The sequence below is a fragment of the Oncorhynchus clarkii genome, chromosome 14 (assembly GCF_045791955.1).
Source record: "Oncorhynchus clarkii lewisi isolate Uvic-CL-2024 chromosome 14, UVic_Ocla_1.0, whole genome shotgun sequence".
Taxonomy (NCBI): Eukaryota; Metazoa; Chordata; class Actinopteri; order Salmoniformes; family Salmonidae; genus Oncorhynchus; species Oncorhynchus clarkii.
Genome location: NC_092160.1, coordinates 4,873,815 through 4,896,673, shown reverse-complemented (window position 1 = coordinate 4,896,673; position 22,859 = coordinate 4,873,815).

Here is a 22,859-nt window from a genome sequence, read left to right as displayed (position 1 = left end):
CATCTCGACCGCCTTCCATTGTTGAAGACATTTAGTTTCATTGTTAGAGCAGACACTTGAGTACTTGGTCAATATAATGGACAATCTGTGGTCACACACGATAACTGAATTTTGTTAGTCACACGTGATATCTCAATTGGTCCAAGGGAGGGGCGCTGCATCGTTCGTGGGGGACGACATTTTTACTGTTGCCTTGTTTTTGTGTGTAAGTGCATGTATCATTTTGAGTGTACGTGTGTGTGGGTTGCAAACATTTCTATTGGATCGTGACAATACCGATCCACATTTTCTGTGCAAAGCACACATTTCTGCCAAGCCTACGGAATGAGAGGATGTTCACAGTGTTACTGGTGTGATATGTTATCTTGACAAGGGGCAACATGAAAGCTCATCCGGTGGGTGAGTGGGTTGGTAGTTCTTCTGGATGTACTAAAGCAACCTCCATGCTTCCCACAACTTCCTTCCTCCATAATGCAGTGTTCCTCCTCACATGGCCGGGGGTTGGTCCCTGTCTGAATCTTTTCCAGGCCTTGCAGCCAAATGTCTATGAGGATGAAGAAGACGCCGATGCAGAGAGCATAATCTTCCACACTCCCACATTAACAAGGATAAATTCCTTACATAAACCATGATTCACACGTCTGTGTGTGTGTGTGTGTGTGCGGAGAGAGCGAAAAAGAAAGAAAGAAAAAAAGAAAAAGAAAGATGGAAAAAAAGAAAAAGAAAGATGGAAAAAAAGAAAAAGAAAGATGAAAAAAAGAAAAAGAAAGATGAAAAAAAAAGAAAAAGAAAGATGAAAAAAAGAAAAAGAAAGATGAAAAAAAAAGAAAAAGAAAGATGAAAAAAAGAAAAGAAAGAAGAAAAAAAGAAGAAAGAAAAGAAAGAAAGGACAAAAGAAAGGGAGTGAGTATATATATGAGAGTGTCTGGCTGACCTCCTGTGACTAATCTCTGTTCTGTCTCACACCTGTCTCTTCCCACAGGGAAGGAAGGTAATACTTACCTCAGAGTTACTAATACACTTTCACTCCACCTATCAGAGGAGAAGGGGGAGAGGAGGAGAGAGAGAATGGGAAAAAAAGAGAGAACAAGATGGAAGTGATATAGTGGAAGAAAGAGATAGAGATAAGGAGGGAGAGAAAGAGGGACTGACAGAATAAAAGAGAGCGAGGGCAGAGAGAACAATGAAAGGGAGAACGAGAAAGAGTGACTGAGGGAAATGGAGGTGGAAAGAGAGGGGGAGGGTAGAAAGCAAAGAAGAGAGAAACAGCTTTTGGCTAGTGTTGTGTGCATGTTGCATGTCACAGTGCTGGTCGTCACCTGCAGCCAGAGTTCAGGGGTAATGGGGGCTGTCGCACACACACAACTAGTTCTATCCTGTCCCCTGTGGTCCAATCATCAACAGCTGTAGTTATGTTTGAGTCACACAGGAGGTCACAACCTCTCACTTACCAGTGAACTCGGCAGGGAGGGGGAATGATAAATACTGTACTGTGTGTGTGTGTGTGTGTGGGTGTGTGTGTGTGTGTGCGTGTGCGTGTGCACATGTGCGCGTGTGTGCGTACATTCGTGTGCATGCGTGAATTCTTTTGTTCATTTGTGTGTGTGCCTTGCATAACTCTACTTTGTTTTGTCTGTTTCATTATTTGGAGATTTCCAACACACTCCATGGGAACTCTCTCCACTTTCCATGAATCTTTTAAACGTTTTCTATATCTTTCTTTTAGTGGAACAACTCCCCCTTTCAAAGGCAGGCAGAATCAATGTTGCCTTTACTGTACTAAACATGTCGTGCTGAGGGGGAAATTTGGTAATTGGCTACATAAGATCGGAAACACTAATCCACACTGAGCTATTAGCGTAAAACCCACGCACACACACACGCCCACACGTCCCCTCTATCTGTGTAATATCAACAAAGTAAAATCTCTTCTCCATGCACGGTCCCGCTCTGTTTAGCACTGGTGACTGCCTCGCCCTGGCATCCTATCCCAGGATACAGACACAAACACACACGTGTGACTAGTTCTATCCTGTCCCCTGTGGACCAGTCATCAACAGCTGCAGTTAGGATTGAGTCTCACAGGAGGTCTCAGGAGGTCTCCAAACTGGCCTCCAGCCTGGCCTCAAGGGTAAACGTAACATAGTAAACGAAAATACGTGAAGCTCAAATTAGTATGTTACGTTTGGTATGGTATGTATTCATTTGTGGATGGCCATCATCCATTTCTTATGAGATGTTACAAAATGCAATTCATATGATATGTTACGAACTACAATTTGGATGATATGTTTAAGAATTGCAATTTGTACAATATGCTAGGAATTTACAATATGTATGATTTGTTACAATTATAATTTGTTGTGGTTAATATTAGCTTGGTGGCTAACATCAGCACCATCATCTCAGAAACCCTAGACCCACTCCAATTCGCATACTGCCCCAAAACATCTACAGATGACGCAATCTCAATCGCACTCCACACTGCCCTTTCCCATATGGACAAAAGGAACACCTATGTGAGAATGCTATTCACAGCTCAGCGTTCAACACCATAATGCCCTCAAAGCTCATGACTAAGCTAAGGTCCCTGGGACTAAACACCTCCCTCTGCAACTGGATCCTGGACTTTCTGATGGGACACCCCCAGGTGGTAAGGGTAGGCAACAACACTTCTGCCACGCTGATCCTCAACACTGTGGCCCCTCAGGGATGCGTACTTAGTCCCTTCATGTACTCCCTGTTCACCCAAGACTGCGTGGCCAAGCACGACTCCAACACCATCATTAAGTTTGCTGACGACACAACACTGATCACCGACAACAATGAGACAGCCTATAGGGAGGAGGTCAGAGACATGGCATTGTCGTGCCAGGGCAACAACCTCTCCCTCAACGTAAGCAAGACAAAGGAGATGATCGTGGACTACAGGAAAAGGAGGACCGAGCACGCCCCATTCACATCGACAGGGCTGTAGTGGAGCAGATTGAGAGTTTCTAGTTCCTTGGTATCAACATCACCAACAAACGATCATGGTCCAAACACACCAAGACAGTGGTGAAGAAGGCACTGTCCCCCTCAGGAGACTGAAAATATTTGTCATGGGTCCCCAGATCCTCAAAAGTTATACGTCTGGTATGGCAACTGCTCGGCATCCGACCGTAAGGTGCTACAGAGGGTAGTGCGTACGACCCAGTACATCACTGGGGCCAGGCTTCCTGCCATCCAGGACCTATATAATAGGCGGTGTCAGAGGAAGGCCCAAAATACTCCAGTCACCCAAGTCATAGACTGTTCTCTTTGAAACTGCACGGCAAGTGGTACCAGAACACCACGTCTAGGTCCAAAAGTCTCCTTAATAACAGCTTCTACTCCTAAGCCATAAGACTGCTGAACAATGAATCAAAAGGCCACCAGGACTATCTACAGTGAACCCCCCCCCTTGATTTTACACTGTTGCCAATTGGTGTTTGTTATGTTTATTATATATGCATAGTCACTTTACCCCCACCGACATGTACAAATTACCTCAACGAACCTGTACTCCCACACATTGACCCTGTATTTATTTGTATTTATGTATTTAACCTGTATTTAACTGTATACAGCCTCAGTATTGTTATTTTATTGTGTTACTTTTATTGAACTGCATTGTTGGATAAGGGCTTGTAAGTAAGCATTTCACTGTAAGGTCTACACATGTTGTATTCGTGCATGTGACAAATAACATTTTATTTGATAACATACTAATGTGATTGTCTATGATTTTAGTACGTCTAGTCTATGAGACCAGGCTGCAACCTCTCACTTACCAGTGATCTCAGCATGAAGGAGAATGATAAATACTGTACTACTGTGTGTGTGTGTGCGTGCGTGTGTGAGTTTGTGTGTGTGCGCTGCAACAAGCTCTCAGTCTCAGTTAGACGTTTGGTCCACGTTTCTCCAAATGTCAAATTTTGAAGTTGCTCTCTAACCATCAGATTTCAACATGTTTGTTGACACCGCACTGCCTATCACTAGAATTGAACACGCGACCCTCCATGCAATCTCACAGCCAGACCCAAACCTGACTACAGACACTTGCTAGAAGACAGCGCTCTGTGGGTTACTCTTAATTAACCTAGCTGTGTGTGTGTGTGTGTGTGTGTGTGTGTGTGTGTGTGTGTGTGTGTGTGTGTGTGTGTGTGTGTGTGTGTGTGTATTTTCCTACTAGCACTGACTTTGCTAATACCTGAGGGAAAATTACTTGCTAAGATTGTGATATGTTGTTGTCTCACCCAGCTATCTTAAGATGAATGCACTAATTGTAAGTCACTCTGGTTAAGAGCATCTGCTAAAGTACTCAAATGTAAAAAATAAAATACAAAAAATGTGTGCATGTGTGCTCGCGAGTGTGTGTGCGAATGAAACGTGTTCGGGTTTGAGTCATTCTCTACACACCTGGTTCTGAGTACATGTGTTAGATATGTACAGATGTGTAAGGACAATGAAGATTGCTATACTTACTCTTACGGACTCAGACATGATGTAATTGAATCCATACTAATGATGTCAATGATGTCATTGTTTCAGTGCCTCTGGTTAGGTTGACTCAAAAGCTGATGTCGTTGATGCACAGCATATTATGTCATCAACTGGAAGCTTAGAATGTAATTATGTCAATTCTGGGGATATCATAGTCTGTCTATGGTTATCATCCTGATTGAAGGACCGTCAACCATGTATGATGTCATCTCCTGTGATGTCATGTCATTGGGAGCTAATGAGCCTAATGTTTCATAAGTACTGCGTGTCTGAGTGATGAGTTTTGCTAATAGCATCACACTAAATGTGATGAGTGAGAGAAAGAGGAGAGGGGGAGTAGAGAGAGGGAAGGAAAGCATGGCAAAGAAAAAGACAGAGAAGAGACACAGACAATTGTTGTTGTTTTTTTAACACCCATGACCTCATTCCCAGAACCATCTTTTGGCCCTTGAAGCACATGGCCCTTGGCCATTGTGCCTAATTATCCCCCACTGTAAGGGCGTTCGTCTGTAGGAGGAAGAGAAGCGGACCAAAGCGCAGCGTGGTGGTTATTCATGTTTTAATATATCGCTACACATGAACAAACTAACAAAAACAAGAAATGTGAAAACGCAAAACAGTCCTATCCCGTGACACCAAACACAGTGACAGGAACAATCACCCACAAACACACAGTGAAACCCAGGCTACCTAAGTATGATTCTCAATCAGAGACAACTAATGACACCTGCCTCTGATTGAGAACCATACTAGGCCGAAAACATAGAAATGCCCCAAAACATAGAAAAACAAACATAGACTGCCCACCCAACTCACGCCCTGACCATACTAAATAAATACAAAACAACAGAAATAGAGGTCAGAACGTGACAGTACCCCCCCCCCCAAAGGTGCGGACTCCGGCCGCAAAACCTTGACCTATAGGGGAGGGTCTGGGTGGGCGTCTGTCCGCGGTGGCGGCTCTGGCGCGGGACGCGGACCCCACTTCACCATTGTCTTAGTCCGCCTTATTGTCCGCCTCCCTGGCTTACTCACCATGACCACCCCTCTCAATGACCCCACTGGACAGAGGGGCTGCTCGGGACAGAGGGGCAGCTCGGGACAGAGGTGAAGCAGCTGCTCGGGACAGAGGGGCGATAGCAGCTCGGGACAGAGGGGCGATAGCAGCTCGGGACAGAGGGGCGATAGCAGCTCGGGACAGAGGGGCGATGGCAGCTGCTCGGGACAGAGGGGCAGCTGCTCGGGACAGAGGGGCAGCTGCTCGGGACAGAGGGGCAGCTGCTCGGGACAGAGGGGCAGCTGCTCGGGACAGAGGGGCGGCAGCAGCTCGGGACAGAGGGGCGGCAGCTGCTCTGGACAGAGGGGCAGCTGCACTGGCGGCCCCTGGCTTACTGGCGGCACTGGCGGCCCCTGGCTGACTGGCGGCACTGGCGGCCCCTGGCTGACTGGCGGCACTGGCGGCCCCTGGCTGACGGGCGGCACTGGCGGCCCCTGGCTGACTGGCGGCACTGGCGGCCCCTGGCTGACGGGCGGCACTGGCGGCCCCTGGCTGACGGGCGGCACTGGCGGCCCCTGGCAGACGGGCGGCACTGGCGGCTCCTGGCAGACGGGCGGCACTGGCGGCTCCTGGCAGACGGGCGGCACTGGCGGCGCTGGGCAGACGGGCGGCGTTGGCGGCGCTGGGCAGACGGGCGGCGTTGGCGGCGCCGGGCAGACGGGAGGCTCAGCTGGTGCTGGGCAGACGGGAAGCTCAGCTGGCGCTGGGCAGACGGGAAGCTCAGCTGGCGCTGGGCAGACGGGAAGCTCCGGCAACGCTGGAGAAGAGGAAGGCCCTGGTAGCGCCGGACAGGCGGGAGGCTCCGGCAGCTGCGCCGGACAGGCGGGAGGCTCCGGCAGCGGCGCCGGACAGGCGGGAGGCTCCGGCAGCGGCGCCGGACAGGCGGGAGGCTCCGGCAGCGGCGCCGGACAGGCGGGAGGCTCCGGCAGCGGCGCCGGACAGGCGGGAGGCTCCGGCAGAGGCGCCGGACAGGCGGGAGGCTCCGGCAGAGGCGCCGGACAGGCGGGAGACTCCGGCAGAGGCGCCGGACAGGCGGGAGACTCCGGCAGAGGCGCCGGACAGGCGGGAGACTCCGGCAGAGGCGCCGGACAGGCGGGAGACTCCGGCAGAGGCGCCGGACAGGCGGGAGACTCCGGCAGAGGCGCCGGACAGGCGGGAGACTCCGGCAGCGCTGGAGAGGAGGAAGGCTCTGGTAGCGCCGGAGAGGCGGGAGACTCCGGCAGCGCTGGAGAGGAGAGAGCCCCTGCAAGGATGGGCCGGAGAGACAGCCTGGTACGGGGAGCTGCCACCGGAGGGCTGGTGCGTGGAGGTGGTGATGGATAGACCGGGCCGTGCAGGCGCACTGGAGCTCTTGAGCACCGAGCCTGCCCAACCTTACCCGGTTGAATGGTCCCGGTCGCCCTGCCAGTGCGGCGAGGTGGAATAGCCCGCACTGGGCTATGCAGGCGAACCGGGGACACCGTGCGCAAGGCTGGTGCCATGTAAGCCGGCCCAAGGAGACGCACTGGAGACCAGATGCGTAGAGCCGGCTTCATGGCACTTGGCTCGATGCCCACTCTAGCCCGGCCGATACGCGGAGCTGGAATGTACCGCACCGGGCTGTGCACCCGCACTGGGGACACCGTGCGCTCCACAGCATAACACGGTGCCTGCCCGGTCTCTCTAGCCCCCCGGTAACCACAGGAAGTTGGCTCAGGTCTCCTACCTGGCGTAGCCATACTCCCTGTTAGCCCCCCCCCAAGAAATTTTTGGGGCTGACTCCCGGGCTTCCTTGCCAACCGTGTTCCCTCATATCGCCGGCTCCTCTCTCCGGCTGCCTCTGCTCTCCTCGCTGCCTCCACCTGTTCCCATGGAAGGCGATCCTTTCCCGCCAGGATCTCCTCCCATGTGTAGCAACCCTTGCCGTCCAACACATCATCCCAAGTCCATTCCTCCTTGTGCCGCTGTTGCCCGTTACCACGCCGCTTGGTCCTGTTGCGGTGGGTGATTCTGTAAGGGCGTTCGTCTGTAGGAGGAAGAGAAGCGGACCAAAGCGCAGCGTGGTGGTTATTCATGTTTTAATATATCGCTACACATGAACAAACTAACAAAAACAAGAAATGTGAAAACGCAAAACAGTCCTATCCCGTGACACCAAACACAGTGACAGGAACAATCACCCACAAACACACAGTGAAACCCAGGCTACCTAAGTATGATTCTCAATCAGAGACAACTAATGACACCTGCCTCTGATTGAGAACCATACTAGGCCGAAAACATAGAAATGCCCCAAAACATAGAAAAACAAACATAGACTGCCCACCCAACTCACGCCCTGACCATACTAAATAAATACAAAACAACAGAAATAGAGGTCAGAACGTGACACCCACCTCCGCTCCACTCCTTCTCTGCTACTTAGCAGAAGAAAGATATCCCACTGGGCACAGACGTCAGTTCAACATCTAGTTTTGATTTACATTTGAGTTGTCAACCGATGTGAATTTGGATTTAGGTAAAACGTTAGGTGGAAAAAAAATACGAAATACACTTATGTTGATGACTTTTTGCAAGATCCAATCAGTTTTCCACATCGATTCAACATCACCACATAGATTTTGGGGGGGGTTGTAATTGATTCAACCAGTTTTTGCTCAGTGGGATGGGTCTCTTTTGATACAGTCGCTATAGTTCTGATATAGTTCTATGAAAGCTTCCTGGATGTTACTAGAGGTAGGTGTCTCCAGTCTAAACATTGTCAGAGCCGGAGGGAGGAGGTGGATGTTTGTGTTGTCAGTGACGAGTCCTTACAGGCCCTAACCTGGCGTTCTCTCTCTCTCATATATATATATATATATATATATATATATATACAGTGCATTGCGAAAGTATTCGGCCCCCTTGAACTTTGCGACCTTTTGCCACATTTCAGGCTTCAAACATAAAGATATAAAACTGTATTTTTTTGTGAAGAATCAACAACAAGTGGGACACGATCATGAAGTGGAACGACATTTATTGGATATTTCAAACTTTTTTAACAAATTTTAACAAAAAATTGGGCGTGCAAAATTATTCAGCCCCTTTACTTTCAGTGCAGCAAACTCTCTCCAGAAGTTCAGTGAGGATCTCTGAATGATCCAATGTTGACCTAAATGACTAATGATGATAAATACAATCCACCTGTGTGTAATCAAGTCTCCGTATAAATGCACCTGCACTGTGATAGTCTCAGAGGTCCGTTAAAAGCGCAGAGAGCATCATGAAGAACAAGGAACACACCAGGCAGGTCCGAGATACTGTTGTGAAGAAGTTTAAAGCCGGATTTGGATACAAAAAGATTTCCCAAGCTTTAAACATCCCAAGGAGCACTGTGCAAGCGATAATATTGAAATGGAAGGAGTATCAGACCACTGCAAATCTACCAAGACCTGGCCGTCCCTCTAAACTTTCAGCTCATACAAGGAGAAGACTGATCAGTGATGCAGCCAAGAGGCCCATGATCACTCTGGATGAACTGCAGAGATCTACAGCTGAGGTGGAAGACTCTGTCCATAGGACAACAATCAGTCGTATATTGCACAAATCTGCCCTTTATGGAAGAGTGGCAAGAAGAAAGCCATTTCTTAAAGATATCCATAAAAAGTGTAGTTTAAAGTTTGCCACAAGCCACCTGGGAGACACACCAAACATGTGGAAGAAGGTGCTCTGGTCAGATGAAACCAAAATTGAACTTTTTGGCAACAATGCAAAACGTTATGTTTGGCGTAAAAGCAACACAGCTCATCACCCTGAACACACCATCCCCACTGTCAAACATGGTGGTGGCAGCATCATGGTTTGGGCCTGCCTTTCTTCAGCAGGGACAGGGAAGATGGTTAAAATTGATGGGAAGATGGATGGAGCCAAATACAGGACCATTCTGGAAGAAAACCTGATGGAGTCTGCAAAAGACCTGAGACTGGGACGGAGATTTGTCTTCCAACAAGACAATGATCCAAAACATAAAGCAAAATCTACAATGGAATGGTTCAAAAATAAACATATCCAGGTGTTAGAATGGCCAAGTCAAAGTCCAGACCTGAATCCAATCGAGAATCTGTGGAAAGAACTGAAAACTGCTGTTCACAAATGCTCTCGAGCTGTTTTGCGAGAAGGAATGGGAAAAAATGTCAGTCTCTCGATGTGCAAAACTGATAGAGACATACCCCAAGACATACCCCATGCGACTTACATCTGTAATCGCAGCAAAAGGTGGCGCTACAAAGTATTAACTTAAGGGGGCTGAATAATTTTGCACGCCCAATTTTTCAGTTTTTGATTTGTTAAAAAAGTTTGAAATATCCAATAAATGTCGTTCCACTTCATGATTGTGTTGTTGATTCTTCACAAAAAAATACAGTTTTATATCTTTATGTTTGAAGCCTGAAATGTGGCAAAAGGTCGCAAAGTTCAAGGGGGCCGAATACTTTCGCAATGCACTGTATATATATAGCTTTCGCTCTCTCTCTGCCACTGAGAGGTGACAGAGATGGAGACTGAACATTTCAGCAGAGAGAACCCATCCGTCACCCTGGCAACCGGTAGGTGGGGGGACCATATCCAGCAAGAACAGAGAACAAGACTGTCACTCAAACTCTCTCTCCTGCAGTCTCTCATGGAGAGGTGAGAGAGAGGTGCAAGAGAGCAAGAGTACACACAGGGCAGAGAGAACAGAGAAGACAGAGGACAGAGAGGACAGCGGAAGAGAGGAGGTAGCTGGGAAGGATGGAGAACCGAGAGATTGAGGTGGGAGGAATCAATGGAGGAGAGGCAAAGGAGCCAGAAAGAGAGGAGAGAGAAAGAGGAAAGATGGAGAAAATAGAGATTGAGGTGAGAGGATTAATGAATAGGGGAAGTATGGAAATTAGAGAGGCAGAGGACTGAGAGGAGGTAAAGAGAGGAAACAAAGAGGGTAGAGGGAGACAGAGAGGAGAGTACAGTATGAATAAACAAATAGAGAAGAGGGATAGATAGGAGAGTCTGGGCAAAGGAGTCGCCGTCCAGCCCAATGATTGGAAGAGCTAGAAGAAATCGCCATCATGCAGTATGATAGAAGAGGAGGATGGAGAAAACTAGATATATGGAGGGATGATGAAGTGCAGGAGTGAACAAGTGAACGAGTGAGACATTGATGGAGCATGGCATGAAGGGGTGAATAATGAATAACACCCCTACTGAGAGGCAGACATTAAATGAGAGACATGATAGCTTTTAGATCAACACTAGTCTCTCACATTTAATAAGCAACTCTCTTTCTGAAGACCTCTTCCTCTGACAGCCTATAGAGACAGCACTTAGCCTGGGTAGACCTCTCTGGATCATACAAATAAAAAATGAACAATAGATAACTACGCCGTCTCTCAAATGATACCCTATTCCCTATAGAATGGCTTTTGACCTGAGCCCCTAGGGCCCAGTGCAATACTTGACCAAAGCCCATACCCTGGCCTACGGTCTAGTGCACTTATTTTGACTAGAGCCCATACCCTGGCCTATAGTCTAGTGTACTTCTTTTGACCAGAGCCCCATGTGGATTGACAGGGGATCGGCATTGAAAAAAACAAAGCTGCCAATGCTTATTCCTAGAAGGTCACAGAAACTGTGCATGAACCTGCCATCACGTAGCCCATCTCTACTTATCAGTTTCATGACTGAAGACATGACATTGACGGATGTCATGAGATGTCAAACCCAACAATGTCATCTGATGATCATGGAATTCTGCTCTCTCTCATTGTTTCCATCTCTGTCCAATGTAATATATTTATGTTGTTGGATTAGAAATCAGACATAATAAATATTACATCATGAATATGCATACTTGCGTGCCTGAGTGCGTGCATGCTTGCACGTATGTGTGCACTCTGAGACACAGATGTAGCACATGTAGACATTAACAGAGGCCATATCTTATGGGACAGGGATACCGTCTGCAGACGAGTCCATCTGAGATTCCAATCTGCATTCCAATCTAATGGCCATTTAATTTCCTAATTCTATAATTCTATAATTCCATAATTCCGGCCCTCTCCAAGCCTCTTCGAAGGCCTTGGGAACAAATCCTAAAACCCAATCCTGACTGCGTCCTTGAGTGGGGAGCACAGCAACAGTCTGTGTGACTGTGTAATCCCCTATCCTGCTGTGTGGAGCTCAACAGGGGGAGCAGCGGAGGCCTGTTGCCCAGCACAAGAGCCTAATCCTGGGCAGACTAATCGCAGACAGACCCCACCTCCCTGGGTGTCCCATGGCAGACAAGAAGAGGGTGGAGCCAGTGGGGAGAGTGGGAATTCTATCAGGCTTCTGATCTTGGTGTAAAATCCAAATTGTTATGAGAAAAGAGAGAAAGAGGCAGGGTATTGTACACAACAGTGTTTAAAGATGAGGAACAGTATGCTCATTTTTACGTGTGACAAAATTGAATCTGCTGGGCATGATTAGGTCTGTGGCGGTCATGAAATTTAGTCAGCCGGTGATTGTCAAGCAAATAACTGTCGGTCTCACAGTAATTGACCGCAAGTTAGCATAAACACATTAAGCATCTCCTGGCTTCCACACATACAATCCACTGATAAAGACCTTTGGAACATCTACATTTTAAAATAATAAATACATGATGTATTTTAGACAGGTCTAAAGAAGCATGACATGAAGAAAATGTGGTCTATTTCAGAAGAACAGAAGAGCATACTCTGACTTGTCCTGATGTTGGGTCCTGATCGGGCTACGCCAAATGGCTGTGGGCTACACAAGTTCATTTAGCAGACAAGATTTGCTTAGCATTCCGTGGCATTATTTTATAGTATGAAGAATACAATTGAACAAAGCGGAATAAAATAGAAAGGAAATTTCCTCCAAACAATTTGAGGGAGTGCGCACATATGGCTATTCGGTGATGAGAGGTTAACAATGAAATAGGTATTCCTATAAGCTTAATTTAGAGTTATTAATGTAACTTTAGTTGTTCTACAAACATTGGGCTATATGTTTTGATTTTTAATAAATTGTAAGGCTGCATGATGCAACTCTAATGATGATTTGAAAAAAGTTGCTGGAAAGGCTTTGTTTTTTGCTCAGCCTGTACACACTACATCAGTCACTCATTCACAATTTGACAAGCACTTATAAATGTCTAGAATTTCACGTCGGCATTCCCTTTGTGTGGCCGTAATGCATGCGTTTTGAGGCCAGTGGCCATAGATTGCTCCCAATCACCTCTCACTCACATGGCTCTCCATCACTTGATCGGGTCTTTCTCACAGGCTACAAGTGAAGACATATCGGGGATGCAACTGCGAGCTTCCTTATCCAATTCCGAGGCGCATATTGAAGATATTGGAAGAACTGTCCACATTTACTTTTTGTCAGCCAACAAGATGAGTAGGCCTAAAGAACAGCAAACGCACTAGCCAATGTCAATCTACTATCCCCCATAGTCAGGTTTGGGGAGTAACAGATTAAATGTAATCTTATACATGTAAGGGATTACAAAAAACGGTAACTGTAATCTGTTACGTTACCAGCAATATAAAATATTGTAATCAGATTACAGATACTTTTGAAAAACTAGAAAGGATGTTTTCAAAAAAACATCTTTGATACTTCACTGTTTTCTCAATGACATTCAAATCAGCATTCAAAAAAGTTGCAAGTTTAAGTTTGTTCCACCTGAGTGGGTCTGACCACAAGTCAGAGACCACTATGATGACACACCAAATGTGTTTGATGGATCGCGGGAAAAAATAAGGAATAGGCTTTTGTAGGCTACAGTCCAAGCTATTTCTTCCAATGGTGCGACTGCTGTCGGCATCTAAAGATAATCCAATTTGAATAAACACTTGGAGGTAAGGATGACAGCAGTGGTGTAGTCTACGGCGATACGGATATCACTTATTATTGATATCTACATTTGAAGTTGGAAGTTTACATACACTTAGGATGGAGTCATTAAAACTCAAATTTCTTGTTAAGAAACTATAGTTTTAGCAAGTCAATTAGGACATCTACTTTGTGCATGACACAAGTAATTTTTCCAACAAATATTTACAGACAGATTATTTCACTCATAATTCACTGTATCACAATTCCAGTGGGTCAGAAGTTAACATACACAAAGTTGACTGTGCCTTTAAACAGCTTGGAAAATTCCAGAAAATCAATGTTGTGGCTTTAGAAGCTTCTGATAGGCTAATTGACATCATTTGAGTCAATTGGAGGTGTACCTGTGGATGTATTTTAAGGCCTACCTTCAAACTCAGTACCTCTTTGCTTGACATCATGGGAAAATCAAAAGAAATCAGCCAAGACCTCATTAAAAAAGTTGAAGACCTTCACAAGTCTGGATCATCCTTGTGAGCAATTTATAAATGCCTGAAGGTACCACGTTCATCTGTGCAAACAATAGTATGCAAGTATAAACACCATGGGACCATGCATCTGTCATACCGCTGAGGAAGGAGACGAGTTCTGTCTCCTAGAGATGAACGTTCTTTGGTGTGAAAAGTGCAAATCAATCCCAGAACAGGACCTTGTGAAGATGCTGGAGGAAACAGTTACAAAAGTATCTGTATCCACAGTAAAACAAGTCCTATATCGACATAACCTGAAAGACCGCTCAGCAAGGCAGAAGCCACTGCTCCAAAACCACCATAAAAAATCCAGACTACGGTTTGCAACTGCACATGGGGACAATAATCATACTTTTTGGAAAAATGTTCTCTGGTCTGACGAAACAAAAATATAACTATTTGGCCATAATGACTATCATTATGTTTGGAGGAAAAAGGGGGAGGCTTGCAAGCCGAAGAACACCATCCCAACCGTGGCAGCATCATGTTGTGGGGGTGCTTTTCTGCAGGAGGGACTGGTGCACTTTACAAAATAGATGGCATCATGAGGCAGGAAAATTACGTGGATATGTTGAAGCAACATCTCAAGACATCAGTCAGGAAGTTAAAGCTTGGTTGTGAATGTGTCCTCCAAATGGACAATGACCCCAAGCATACTTCCAAAGTTGTGGCAAAATGGCTTAAGGACAACAAAGTCAAGGTATTGGAGTGGCCATCACAAAGCCCTGACCTCATTCCAATAGAACATTTGTGGGCAGAACTGAAAAAGCGTGTGCGAGCAAGGAGGCTCCAAACCTGATTCAGTTACACCAGCTCTGTCAGGAGGACTGGGCCCAAATTCACCCAACTTATTGTGGGAAGCTTGTGGAAGGCTACCTGAAACGTTTGACCCAAGTTAAACAATTTAAAGGCAATGCTATCAAATACTTATTGAGTGTATGTAAACTGCTGATCCACTGGGAATGTGATGAAAGAAATAAAAGCTGAAATAAATCATTCTCTCTACCATTATTCTGGCATTTCACATTCTTAAAATAAAGTGGTGATCCTAACTGACCTTAGACAGGGAATTTTTACTAGGATTAATTGTCAGGAATTGTGAAAAACTGAGTTTAAATGTATTTGGCTGAGGTGTTTGTAAACTTCTGACTTCAACTGTATATAGCACATTGATGTGAAACACGCTGCTGTTCTCTCATTTAGCCATTTGCGCCTTATGGATTGTGGTTGCTGTGGATGGCTGTTCAGAAATCTAAATGTGTATTTGAACCCAATAATGGTTGAATTCGAGAAGTTTAAGCTGCCTATCAATAATTGTTTTTGAGCCAGTTAAAAATGCCCTCTTGCAACAGCTGCGTAGTGTAAATCCAAGCCTAATGGAATAAAAGTGGGGCTTTAATTGCTCAATCTAATTCACTCTGATAAAAAAAAGTCATAGGTCTAATGGACACATGCTCAAACTTGCATACTTTTGATAGACTTAAAAGGAACAATCTGTAGTTGCTACATTCATAAATCATAAAAATACACACACACACACACTACTGTTCAAAAGTTTGCGGTCACTTAGAAATGTCCTTGTTTTTGAAAGAAAAGCACATTAATTCCATTTAAATAACAGCAAATTAATCAGAAATACAGTGTAGACATTGTTATTCAACGGTAGTTTGAGAAACAGATGCCTCAAAATTTCTCAACTGGCAGCTTTATTAAATAGTACCCGCAAAACACCAGTTCAACGTCAACAGTGAAGAGGCGAGTCTGGAATGCTGGCCTTCTAGGCAGAGTTCCTCTGTGCAGTCTGGGTTCTTTTGCCCATCTTAATATTTTATTTTTATTGGCCAGTCTGAGATATGGCTTTTTCTTAGGAACTATTCCCAGAAGGCCAGCATCCCAGAGTCGCCTCTTCACGGTTGACATTGAGACTGGTGTTTTGTGGGTAATATTTAATGAAGCTGCCAGTTGAGGACTTGTAAGGCGTCTGTTTCTCAAACTAGACACTCTAACATACTTGTTCTCTTGCTCAGTTGTGCACCGGGGCCTCCCACTCCTCTTTCTATTCCTCTTTCTGTTCTGTGAAGGGAGTAGTACACAGCGTTGTACGAGATCTTCAGGTTCTTGGCAATATCTCGCAAAGAAGAGCCTTCATTTCTCAGAACAAGAATAGACTGATGAGTTTCAGAAGAAAGATCTTTGTTTCCCACAAATGCTGAAGCTCCAGATACTCAACTAGTCTGTTGAAGGACAGTTTTATTGCTTCTTTGATCAGAACAACAGTTTTCAGCTGTGCTAACACGATTGCAAAAGGGTTTACAAATGATCAATTAGCCTTTTAAAATTATAAACTTGGATTAGCTAACACAAAGTGCCATTGGAACACAGGTGTGATGGTTGCTGACAATGGGCCTCTGTACGCCTATGTAGATAACCCATAAAAAATTTACCGTTTCCAGCTACAATAGTCATTTACAACATTAACAATGTCTACAATGTATTTATGATCAATTTGATGTTATTTTAATAGATAGAAATGTCCTTGTTTTTGAAAGAAAAACACATTTTTTAAGTGACCCCAAACTTTTGAACGGTAGTGTGTGTGTGTGTGTGTGTGTGTGTGTGTGTGTGTGTGTACGTGTTTAATATTTATGCAGGTGCAACCCAACAGGCAGAAAATGTACTTGGCAGCAACTAAAGATGAAATATAAAAATATACTTCTAACAGGTAAGGTATAATTTCATTACAAGCTATTGTGGTGTTGTTTATCCACCCTACCTAATTAAACAGCATTCAGTGGTTACATTCAACACGTGATATATTTAAGTGGTAACTGAACATTTTTAAGCAAAAAAAGTACATTTTTCAGCCTTCCCAACACTACCTAAGTTCGTTTATACATACTATTCTTACTGGACATATTTTCAACTTATTTTCAACTTGGCACACTGATTTTCTTGTAGCGGTACAATTCTTTGTAATTGACTGCTGTTACTTTTTCAGATTCTAAGTTGTCCTTCAGACATCATCTATTTTAAGGTGACTCAGAGTTATATATTTGAAACATTTGATGTGGCCTGCACACCTTTGTAAAAACAAAATTCAAATTAGGTGGGGCACTTTTCTGGGTAAAGGTATAATTTAACTGTCTAATCTTAATCTTCTACCAGTTACTGATGGTGTAATCTGTCTGGTGGAGCCTTCTGCTATAACAGACCTCCATGCAGGTAGGTGTAAGTACTCTTAATACTCCAGATATTTCATAATGGGTTAGAGTAGAACAACAAAATTGTACATTTTCATCACAGGAAGATGATGAAGACAGCTTGTCAGCTGCCACAGAGAGGGACGTTACAGAGAGGGACGTTACAGAGAGGAAAGTTACAGAGAGGGACGTTACAGAGAGGGACGTTACAGAGAGGGACGTTACAGAGAGGGACGTTACAGAGAGGGACGTTACAGAGAGGGACGTTACAGAAAGGAACGTTACAGAGGGACGTTACAGAGAGGGACGTTACAGAGAGGGACGTTACAGAGAGGGACGTTACAGAGAGGGACGTTACAGAGAAGGAAGTTACAGAGGGACGTTACAGAGAGGGACGTTACAGAGAGGGAAGTTACAGAGAGGGAAGTTACAGAAAGGAACGTTACAGAGGAAAGTTACAGAGAGGGGCGTTACAGAGAGGGACGTTACAGAGAAGGAAGTTACAGAGGGACGTTACAGAGAGGGACGTTACAGAGAGGGAAGTTACAGAGAGGGAAGTTACAGAAAGGAACGTTACAGAGGAAAGTTACAGAGAGGGACGTTACAGAGAGGGACGTTACAGAGAGGGACGTTACAGAGAAGGAAGTTACAGAGGGACGTTACAGAGAGGGACGTTACAGAGAGGGACGTTACAGAGAGGGAAGTTACAGAGAGGGAAGTTACAGAAAGGAACGTTACAGAGGAAAGTTACAGAGAGGGACGTTACAGAGAGGGACGTTACAGAGGAAAGTTACAGAGAAGGAAGTTACAGAGGGACGTTACAGAGAGGGACGTTACAGAGAAGGAAGTTACAGAGGGACGTTACAGAGAGGGACGTTACAGAGAGGAAAGTTACAGAGAGGGAAGTTACAGAGAGGGACGTTACAGAGAGGGACGTTACAGAGAGGGACGTTACAGAGAGGGACGTTACAGAGAGGGACGTTACAGAGAGGGACGTTACAGAAAGGAACGTTACAGAGGGACGTTACAGAGAGGGACGTTACAGAGAAGGAAGTTACAGAGGGACGTTAGAGAGAGGGACGTTACAGAGAGGGACGTTACAGAGAGGGAAGTTACAGAGAGGGACGTTACAGAGAGGGACGTTACAGAGAGGGACGTTACAGAGAGGGACGTTACAGAGAGGAAAGTTACAGAGAGGGAAGTTACAGAGAGACCTATTGAGGTTCACACCTTAAAAATAACATCTAGCAGTTGATGATAGTGTTGCACCATAATAAAACTTGCACTTTATTTTTCTCTGGCAGATCAATGCTGGAAATTACAACGAGGAAGAGGGTCCATCCACCTCCACAGCACAACTTACCTCTCAGTAAGATGTTGTTCAGCATTGGCCCATGAAACTAAGTAGACCTTGCACTATGAAATTAAATGTAATCTTTGTTATTCCTATAGCTCCCTGTGAAACAGCTGTACAAGGTGTACTTAGAGAAACACATTGAAGAATGTCATTTAGACATTGACCACATAAGGCTGCAGATGCAAAAGATCAAATAGAAATACAACTGCTAGAACATCACTTAAAGGTGGGTGAGGTGCCCTCAGGTAGAACATCACTTAAAGGTGGGTGAGGTGCCCTCAGGTAGAACATCACTTAAAGGTGGGTGAGGTGCCCACAGGTAGAACATCAGTTAAAGGTGGGTGAGGTGCCCTCAGGTAGAACATCACTTAAAGGTGGGTGAGGTGCCCTCAGGTAGAACATCACTTAAAGGTGGGTGAGGTGCCCACAGGTAGAACATCAGTTAAAGGTGGGTGAGGTGCCCACAGGTAGAACATCAGTTAAAGGTGGGTGAGGTGCCCTCAGGTAGAACATCACTTAAAGGTGGGTGAGGTGCCCTCAGGTAGAACATCACTTAAAGGTGGGTGAGGTGCCCACAGGTAGAACATCAGTTAAAGGTGGGTGAGGTGCCCACAGGTAGAACATCACTTAAAGGTGGGTGAGGTGCCCTCAGGTGGATGATTTTACTTGTTTGAACAACATAAACAATATGAACTGCTGTACTGCATTTGTACTTGCAGGAAATAAAGAAGACTTCATAAAAAGAAAGGCATATTGTCTCTATTTGACACTGGGGAGGTGATAGGTCAATCAGAAATGATGGTAGCATATTATGTCTCTGACTGTTCTTCCATCTCTGTTTAGGGCCAAATAGCATTCTAGTTTGCTCAGTTTTTTTTTGTTAATTCTATCTAATGTGTCATGTAATTATCTTTTTGTTTTCTAATGATTTGGTTGGGTCTAATTGTGTTGCTGTCTTGGAGTTCTGTGGGGTCTGTGAACAAAACCCCAGGACCAGCTTGCTTAGGGGACTCTCTCTCTCTCTCTCTCTCTCTCTCTCTCTCTCTCTCTCTCTCTCTCTCTCTCTCTCTCTCTCTCTCTCTCTCTCTCTCTCTCTCTCTCTCTCTCTCTCTCTCTCTCTCTCTCTCTCTCTCTCTCTCTCTCTCTCTCTCTCTCTCTCCCTCCCTCCCTCCCTCCCTCCCTCTCTCCCTCCCTTTCTCGGTTTCCCAGTGCTGAAAACACTACTCTCTGGCAATCCTCAAATCCATCAAGACTTTTGTCTCTGGGCTCTGATCAGCTTGGAGTCTCTCCCAGACAAGCCAATACTCTTTACTCTCTGTCCAGTGAACAGAACATTGGTCAAGGCCTGACGCCTACAGCGCTCTGCCAGAGAGGTCTGTCTGTACTGCCTGTACTCTGCAGTCACTCCTCTCCACAAAGAGAACTCTTGTTTTCCTCTGCTCTCTCTGGTTGTTCCCCCTCTTCTCTATGAGGGCTGAGGGGTGCAGACTCATCGATTCCGCAGAGGGGAGAAGACAGAGAGGCGCCTGGGGGAAACATTGGAACACTGGTCGGGTCAGGAGGATGACGAGAGCCTGGCAGGGGCACAAATCCCTCATAGCTGACCCCCATGCCTCTACCCCTGTACCCCTGCCATCACCAGCTCCCAGCCATTACGTTGACCAATACGGTGTGACAGCTAGTCCTCACGAATGTGGACCCTCCCAGAATCATGTGTCAAGTAATTATCTTTTTGTTTTCTCATGATTTGGTTGGGTCTAATTGTGTCGCTGTCCTGGAGTTCTGTGGGGTCTTTTGGTGTTTGTAAACAAAGTCCCAGGACCAGCTTGCTTAAGTGACTCTTCTCCAGGTTCATCTCTCTCTCTCATCTTCCCCCAAATCCCAGTGCTGAAAACACTACTCCCTGACAATCCTCAAATCCATCAAGACTTTTGTCTCTGTGCTCTGATCAGCTTGGAGTCTCTCCCAGACAAGCCATTACTCTTTACTCTCTGTCCAGTGAACAGAACATTGGTCAAGGCCTGATGCCTACAGCGCTCTGCCAGAGGTCTGTCTGTACCCTTCAGACACTTTTCTCCACAAAGAGAACTCTTGTTTTCCTCTGCTCTCTCTGGTTGTTCCCCCTCTTCTCTATGAGGGTTGAGGGGTGCAGACTCATCGATTCCGCAGAGGGGAGAAGACAGAGAGGCGCCTGGGGGAAACATTGGAACACTGGTCGGGTCAGGAGGATGACGAGAGCCTGGCAGGGGCACAAACCCCTCATAGCTGAGCCCCATGCCTCTACCCCTGTACCCCTGCCATCAACACCTCCCGGCCATTACGTTGACCAATGCTGTGTGACAGCTAGTCTTCACAAATGAGGACCCCCTAAGAATCTGTTATCTTAAGCTGTCTTGGACTCTGCCCATTCTCTTGTCTGACAGGGTAGGCATTGTGTGGTGTTGTATAGCTTTCTGTAGTAGTTGCTGTGCATCACACGAGTGGGTGCTACACATTAGTAAAGGATGGAGTAAAATACCTAGAAGTGCTTTGAGACTATAAATTCAACCCATTATCAACATGATGTCATAGACTCAGTCACAGATACACAAAAGGAAGGAGTGAGTCTACTGCAGTCAAACCAAGGCCAAGGGCATCAATAAGGAGGAGAAAATGGCTGCCCTTGGATGAGGGGAATTCAAGTGAGAAAGTCAAAGTCCATTTAGAAAGCACTAGGCCGGGAATTGTGCTGCCTGGAGAAGACTTAGTGATGGGGAAAATCTCTCTCTGAGGTCACCTCTAGGACTGTGTCCCAAAATGGCACCCTGCACAGGAATCCATGTGTATTTGTATGGTTGTAAAATGGTTGTGCAGTTCTGTCTGTCAGAAAAGCAGTGATATTTGTATGGTCGTAAAATGAAATGATTGTGGTGGTGGTTGTGTTTGTGAAAGTAGCACTCATTCTGATTAAATTGGTTACTTCCTATGACAATGTCAAGCTTATTCACAACACATAGAGCAATCTGTAAGACTGTACATGGCACAGTATTTACAAGTATAGATCTAGATGAATGTGCTAAATGCCAATGTGACATTGTAGTACAAAACATTGTATGTCAAGCTTGAAATTACTGAAAACGGAAATCTATGAATATGGATCAGATAATGTGCGCCACCCAGGTCGATTCATTTCTTTATGACATTCATATCAACACTGTTCCTAAAACCTAGTGACACTGTCAGGTGATGATGTGGCCAAATAGAGCTGTCGGCAGCAATGGCACAGCAGTGAATCTGCCTTCTTCTGCTATTTTCAACACGCTATATGGAAAGAGCGAGGAGAGCCCTGTCATGTTGAGATGGGAAGAGTGAGAGAGGAGAGTAAGAAAGAAAGAATGAGAGTGAAAGAGAGAGTGAGAGAGAAAGTGAAAGAGAGAGAGAGAGAGGGAAGGATAGAGAAAGAAAGAAAAAAAGAAAGAATGTGAAAGAGAGAGAGAAATGTTGTACTTTAACCATTTGTACATCGTTACAAACACTTTATATACATAATATGGCATTTGTAATGTCTTTATTATTTTGTAACTTCTATGAGTGTGATGTTTACTGTTCATTTGTATTGTTTATTTCACTTTTGTATATTATCTACTTCACTTGCTTTGGCAATGAAGTCCCTTAGAGAGAGAGAGTCGTGTTGTGTAATCAGCATTTTTGCCTCTCTTTTTTTACAGGGAGACTGACAGACACACACACACACACACACACACACACACACACACACACACACTGAGATAGGGAAGTGGCAGTGAGCTGGGTTCAGAATGCTGATGCAGGGAGGAATAACAGGATTGTAACTGTGATAGACATGCTAACCGTCAAAACAATATATTTCAACAAGCCCCACCAACCATTACTTAAATGCTGACAGAGAGATACATTAGACAGATAGACAGACACATTGCATGTGCACAAGCAATCGAGGGAGTGTGGCTCTGTTTTTGTGCTCAAATCTTTCAATGTCAGACATGCACTCCTCTGGCCCAACCAATAGCCCCAGAAGTCCAGAGCTTTAAACTCCTGAGAGAGCATCTCAACCCAATGACTGTGTTCTCACCCTGCCTGTGTCCTCCGTTACAACAGCAAGGACCTTTTCATGGATAGCTATTGTTTTAATTACAGTCTCTGTCCTCTTCTCCCCCAAGCCATAAGACTGCTGAACAGCTAATCAAATGGCTACCTGGACTATTTGCATTGACCCCCCCCCCCCCTTTTTTTTTTACGCTGCTGCTACTTGCAGTTTATTATCTATTATCTATGCATAGTCCCTTTACCCCTACCTACATGTACATATTACCTTGACTAACCTGTAGCCCCGC